Source organism: Canis lupus, chromosome 15, assembly GCF_048164855.1.
Source record: "Canis lupus baileyi chromosome 15, mCanLup2.hap1, whole genome shotgun sequence".
NCBI lineage: Eukaryota > Metazoa > Chordata > Mammalia > Carnivora > Canidae > Canis > Canis lupus.
In genome coordinates this window covers 841,917-847,916 of record NC_132852.1, presented here as the reverse complement: position 1 = coordinate 847,916, position 6,000 = coordinate 841,917, and the positions used below count along the sequence as shown (strand labels likewise).

At 38.3% G+C, this 6,000-nt stretch overlaps 1 long non-coding RNA gene across 1 annotated transcript in view; it reads right to left on the bottom strand.

Annotated features, from left to right (window-relative positions):
• Positions 1–227: 227 nt before the first annotated feature.
• LOC140605426 (uncharacterized) overlaps positions 228–6,000 on the bottom strand; it is a 40,264-nt gene continuing 34,491 nt past the window's right edge. Inside the window, exon 3 of the long non-coding RNA XR_012008087.1 lies at positions 228–351. This is a non-coding gene — a long non-coding RNA (uncharacterized lncRNA). The remainder of the gene's footprint in view (positions 352–6,000) is intronic.

Below are 6,000 nucleotides of genomic sequence, written 5' to 3'. Positions count from 1 at the left end.
CCCTTAGATCCTTTAAGACAATCTCACAGACTTTACTGTAAATTCCCCTTTCCCTAACGCTTATGCTGATTCAGTTTCTTTCGTGTGACGTTCAACAACGACAACAACAAAGAGTCCTACATTTTGATATTGATAGTCAAATGACATATTTTCAGAGCTGGTGGTTCTTTCTGTAGATTTACGCAATTCTTCATCCAATTTTAGCAACGTAGACACAGATGATTCTGCCGGAGAACACGTCTTTTCTCTGGAAACACTCTTGTTCAACATATTCAGAAAGCCGTATGACATTGGGTTTTGCCCATGTGGGTTTCATGAAGTGGAAAGCAAAGTACAGCTGCAGGAAACTGTCTGGAATTCCAAAGATATGAAAAAAAAAATTGTCAGAGGTACATGTGGCATTTTCAGTCCCCTGGATACTGAGGTGGGAGGTACTTCTATGTCGGTTGAGAGTATAGACGGGTAGATTGCTTGCGATCTAATCCTATGGGGATGTGGCAGGAAAGGGGCAGTGCCAGCATGGCTTTCAGCTGTTCCTTTTATACAGACCATCCTCACTCCTCCCCCAATGCTTTCAGGAGAAACACCGACAGCCAGACGTTCAATGGTTTTGCTTTGGTTCGGGAGGAAGGCTCAACCCAAGAGAGAGTACATTTTCTTGTCACTCAAGTTGCAGCCTGGGGATAATTTTGATAACCACAGTAAGATCTTCCCTTGTGTCTGAATGCATGGGAATAGCCCTGGACGGACTTTCTCTTATGCCCGGTTCATCCGTGGCCTTCTTCAAGACCACGTGCATGTGTATATCCATCCCATTAGGTTGTGCGGGTGAGAAATGAGTTCCAGCAGCCAACATGATCTTCCCTAATACGTGTCAAAAGTCTTAGTATCATAGTAAGCAGAGTAAACAAAGTCAACCCTTTCCTGTGCTCCGTCCCAGTTATGCGAGTATTAACTGAATATGCTACGTCGAAAATAAGAATATGGGGCCTACCCTGCAGAGATCAGAATCTACGGCATTAGGATCAGTGAAACGATAGTACTTTTTTTCTGCTCCATATCTTATGGGCCTGGTAGTTTTCTTTGTCCATGGTGATAGTCGCCTTTCATTACCCATCATCACCAAAGATATTGGAAATGTTTTATTTTATTTTATTTTATTTTCCTAAATAAGTGCTTCATGGGGAAACTTTCCTACCCTTGGATTATGCTGCCTTTGAGGTGATGGAGGAAGTGGATCTAGCTATCCCAGTCATACTTCTATACCTCAATTTATTTCAGGCAGCCGTAATTACGACTAAGTGCGCTGATGCTTTGTTATAACCTCCGCAGGATTTACTGTGCTGGGCTAAACTGCTTACATCTGTTTACGTCTCTGGCACTATAAATCAATCCAAACAAACAGCATTCTGCTAATCCCGCCATCTGCCAACTCCCGTTCACTGTTTACCAATAGTAAAGACTCCCCATCATTCTAATAATAAGTGAATGAACCATTTTGTTTCTTCTCTCAGGCGGCAGGAAGCCATTCACCATGCTTGCTAGATGCTACTTAGCAAATAAATGTTTAGTGAAGGATTTCGCAGCCTGGCAGGTCTCTAAATTCTGCAACAAAACAAATTTAATCAGAACTCCTGTTCCACGTTTTTGTTTCACTGATAGTGTGCAAAGAGCTCAATACAAAAACTTCTTAATTGACTGACCAGGGACAAATCAATGAGGTTCTCGTTCTGTTTTGCCTTCTCCAGCAGTTGGCTGACTGCGAAGAAACAGAATAAAATCTTAGGTCACACCACACAGAGAAGTGGAAGAAACCGTGAGCGATGAGCTGTGGGAGACAATTCCTTTGGGAAGGATATTGGCTTGAGTATATAAACAAAGACGGATTGATTAAGAAAATAGGGCTTTGTGGTCTGAGGCCTTGGCTACCCAGATCAAACCTACCTTGAGATCCATGACCAGTTATCAGTGGTGTAACGTGAATGGCCAGAGCCAGGCATGGACCAGGGGCTGGAGAAGTGGAAATGTCACCGCACAATGGGGTGGGGACACAGAGAAGTCATTCAACCTCAGACCTTTGAGCTGAACAACAGGAGCTTACATCCTGGGATCATACAGCTCCTTCTGCTTAACCAAGGAAGAGCCGTGTGCCCGGAGCTGAATTTTAAGATATTCTTCTAATACCTCCCTTTAAAACTCTATTTCCTCCACTGTCTGCTGATGGACATGGGTCAAAGAGCAGCACAAAGTGCAATATCTGGTCGAAGTTTTGGAAGTGCTTGAAAATATAGAAGCTCTATTTGAAGCTACGGAGTTTTACATTACTTTCCAACCTAATAACACTATTTAATAATTTCCATGTGACAAAGTAACTCCCAGCTTATGATTATTTACGTTAGCTTAAAGATCCTCTGTTCTCCATCTGGAAAGGGACAGAGGCATTCCTAATGCCATTCAATCCTAAAGTCACTAAAACTACCAAAAAACAATTTGGAACCTAAGAACCCACCACTGTCAATTAGCAACTAAGTGGAAAAGAACAGCTTATCAATTTAATAGCATTCTAAAATCATGTTGTTCGATTTATCTTTGAGTAATAGCTGTTAGGATACATTATAATATGAGAGAAACAACAGCGAATTACACATTATTAAAGCTGACTCATGTGAAGATTTTTCATTATTTCCAAATTTAATTGAAAATATCCTTTTAAGGACGCTTCAAATGTGTGAGCCATTTTTAATATGAAATTACAAGTAATCAAAATGCATTAATTATTCACATGCATGTCCCATATGGCTACATTTAGAAATTAGCTTCTGACCCACACATACACAACACAAAATATCATTTTGCTATTTTTTTAAAAACAATTCATGACAATTATCTGAGCTCTCTAAGCATTGTTTTAATGACAGGCAAGAACAGATTAAATAAGAAAGGAAGCGAGATAGAGAGATAGATTAATTCAATACCAAATTAGCTTCTTTCAGTGATCAAATCCACTATGGTTCCTAACCTTGACGGAGCCCCCTCCCCACCACCCAAAGTCCTTTCATTTCAAATGGAAGCAAATTTAGATCCTTCTTTGAGAAGGATAATGTTTTCCTATGCTTCAAATTATCCCTAAAATGTTTCATATATGATGAAGAGCCACAATTAAAAACAAAAAAACAAAAAAACAAAAACGACCAGGCATATGAGGAACCATTCCAATGTGATTGAAATTCAAAAAATAAAATGTTACATAATAGAAATAAAATGATAGGAGACTCAAATCATGAAATGACCAAACAGATTTCATTATATTGATACTTACTATGCTTAAGGAAGTACAAGACAAAACCGAAACTTCTCAGAAATAAACTGAAGGTAAAAAAGGGAACAAAATAGAAATTTTAAAACTGAAAAAGCAATGTGTTAAAATGCCAAATGTTAACATAAGATCTCAGCAGGAGGATTTGATAGCAGATTAGATGCTGCCAAGAGAGGATCGCTGAATTGGAGATTGGTCAGAAGAAAATACAGAGCATCAATCATGGAACAGCAGGGAATAGAAGGGCAGAGACCACAGTCCAGTGCAGAGGAGACAAGGTGTGGGGTGTGGTATGTAGAATTGCTCTCTAAGAAGGTGGGGGAAGGCGGGGGGGATGATGACAGGCCATGGATAGTCAGTGGATGAATGAATCACGGTGTGTCCACGTGTGAATCAGAGGTACAAACAATAACGTGTGTGAATCTGAATTGACGTAGTGTTGTGCAAGAGAAACTAGAGATAATAAATGTAAATGGCGTAATTCCCTTAAAACAAGGTAAAAAATAAAAACAAATTTGTATCGTTTAGGGCTGTGTGAATAGACAAGAAATTCATTTTTTTTAAATTTTTTTAAATTTATTTATGATAGTCACAGAGGGAGAGAGAGAGAGGCAGAGACATAGACAGAGGGAGAAGCAGGCTCCATGCACCGGAAGCCCAACGTGGGATTCGATCCCGGGTCTCCAGGATCGCGCCCTGGGCCAAAGGCAGGTGCTAAACCGCTGCACCACCCAGGGATCCCAAGAAATTCATTTAAAATGCAAAATGATTGCTACCAAAATCATACTTACAGTTTCTTTGGAGGAGATAGGAGAGGAGATGGAACAAGGTGATCTGAGACTTTTCCTTTTTTCTCCTAGATGGGGTTACATTGATGTATTTGGTGTTTGTAGTTTATTATATTGTTCATCTTTGGTATGTATGTTATCTTGTATTTCTCAACAAACTGTTGTTTTTTTAACAAAAGTGTTTTTTAATAAGGAGTAAATTATAGGGAACCAAAAACTATTAAATGGAAATATTTCCTTTCAGCTTTTTTTTTTTGAGTGTTCTTAGTGTGTTTTTGGTTTTTAACTTATGCATACTGTTCTGCATTTTAATATATCTACTTAAAAAAAAGATTTTATTTATTAACTTATTTGAGAGCAATGGAGTATGAGCAGGGGCCGAGGAAGAGGGAGATCCCTCCCCGCTGAGCAGGGATCCCATAGCTGTGCTGGGTCCCAGGACCCCGGGACCATGACCTGAGCCAAAGGCAGATGCTTAACTGACTGAGCCACCCACTCACCCTAATATATTGACTTTTTTAAAAAATCTGCTTTTATCATCTTTTCCTTATGCTTTGATTTCAAATCATTGTAAGCAAGCCATGTGACCTACCGTTGGACTTTCTGCCTGCTTTGACTTTATTTGTAAGTGATGCATCACTTAAAATAGCATCATTCTGTTTTCATACTTCCTATAGGTTAGTAGTTGGATTAGATACCTTTGAATCGTTTTAGACTTAAAAATTCCTTCAGCTTTTCCCCATTAACTAAGACTCATGCTTTAAGACTGAGAAAAGGTCTTTCAGATACTGAAAAAAAAATTCTTCATTATTTCATTGAAATAATAAAAAAATACATAAAATTAAAAAGCTGTTGAACTTTGATGAAATTTATTTTGTAATCTTAGAAACAAGGAAATGTTTGTACCTCCTTAGATATATAGATATTGTGAAATGTATTAATCCATTTTTAACAAATTTTAAGTATCCTGGTATTCCAAGAGAAAGTTCAACTTCTACATTGATATGATGTGCTATTTTCTTAACATGGTAGTAGGGTATTTGTGCTAACCAGTGTGCACACGTGAAGCAGGCACTGTAGGCACTCGACCCAATTTCTCTTTACAGATTAGGTTTGCTTTTATCCCGGATTCTGAATGCTTGACATCCAAACGCTTGCATCTGAGGCCTGCATCAGGGGGCTCTCTTTGGGCTACTTGCGGGGCTTAACTCTTGCCTTCCATAAATCTCTCCCTCAAACACCTGCAATGTGATCCATATGATCTAAACTTTCCAAACTGTCAGTATGTAATTATGCAATTAAAAAACTTAGTATTTCCCCCAAATCTGCTTCACATTTATTTTCACCTTGTCATCTCTTATGTTTTATACAAGTATCGTTTATTTTCCTCTCCTAATATTGGTTGCAATTTTTTTTCTTTTGGTGTTTTGGGAGGTTTCCATTTCTTTTTTCCCAATGGTTACTTTTATACTACTGCTTTATTAACAAGTCCTATGAGCCCTGTTTTTTCTTTCTTAGGCTTCTACTCTTTAGTTTATCAGCTTTTTATTTTATGTGTTCATCCCTACTAGTACAGAAACAAAAATCAGGAAGCAAACTTACAATTTTCTCCCTTCTCGTTATTGTTTATAGCTTTGCTATTTCTACCCTGTAGGAACATTTCATATTTTCGCATTATTTTTGCATTTATTCATCTACCTTTTTTTAATTCCTAGATTTATGATCATAGATATTCAGGACTCAGATAAGTCGTTTTGACCAGGTGTCCAAATTCATCTCTGGAGCAAAGAGAATGAAGCTTGTCTTCTAGCAACATATATTGGTTGCAATACTATCTTTCCTAGTAGCCATTAGTAAGCACGAATATGTTCCCCTTTTCCTTTTAAGAATGTCACA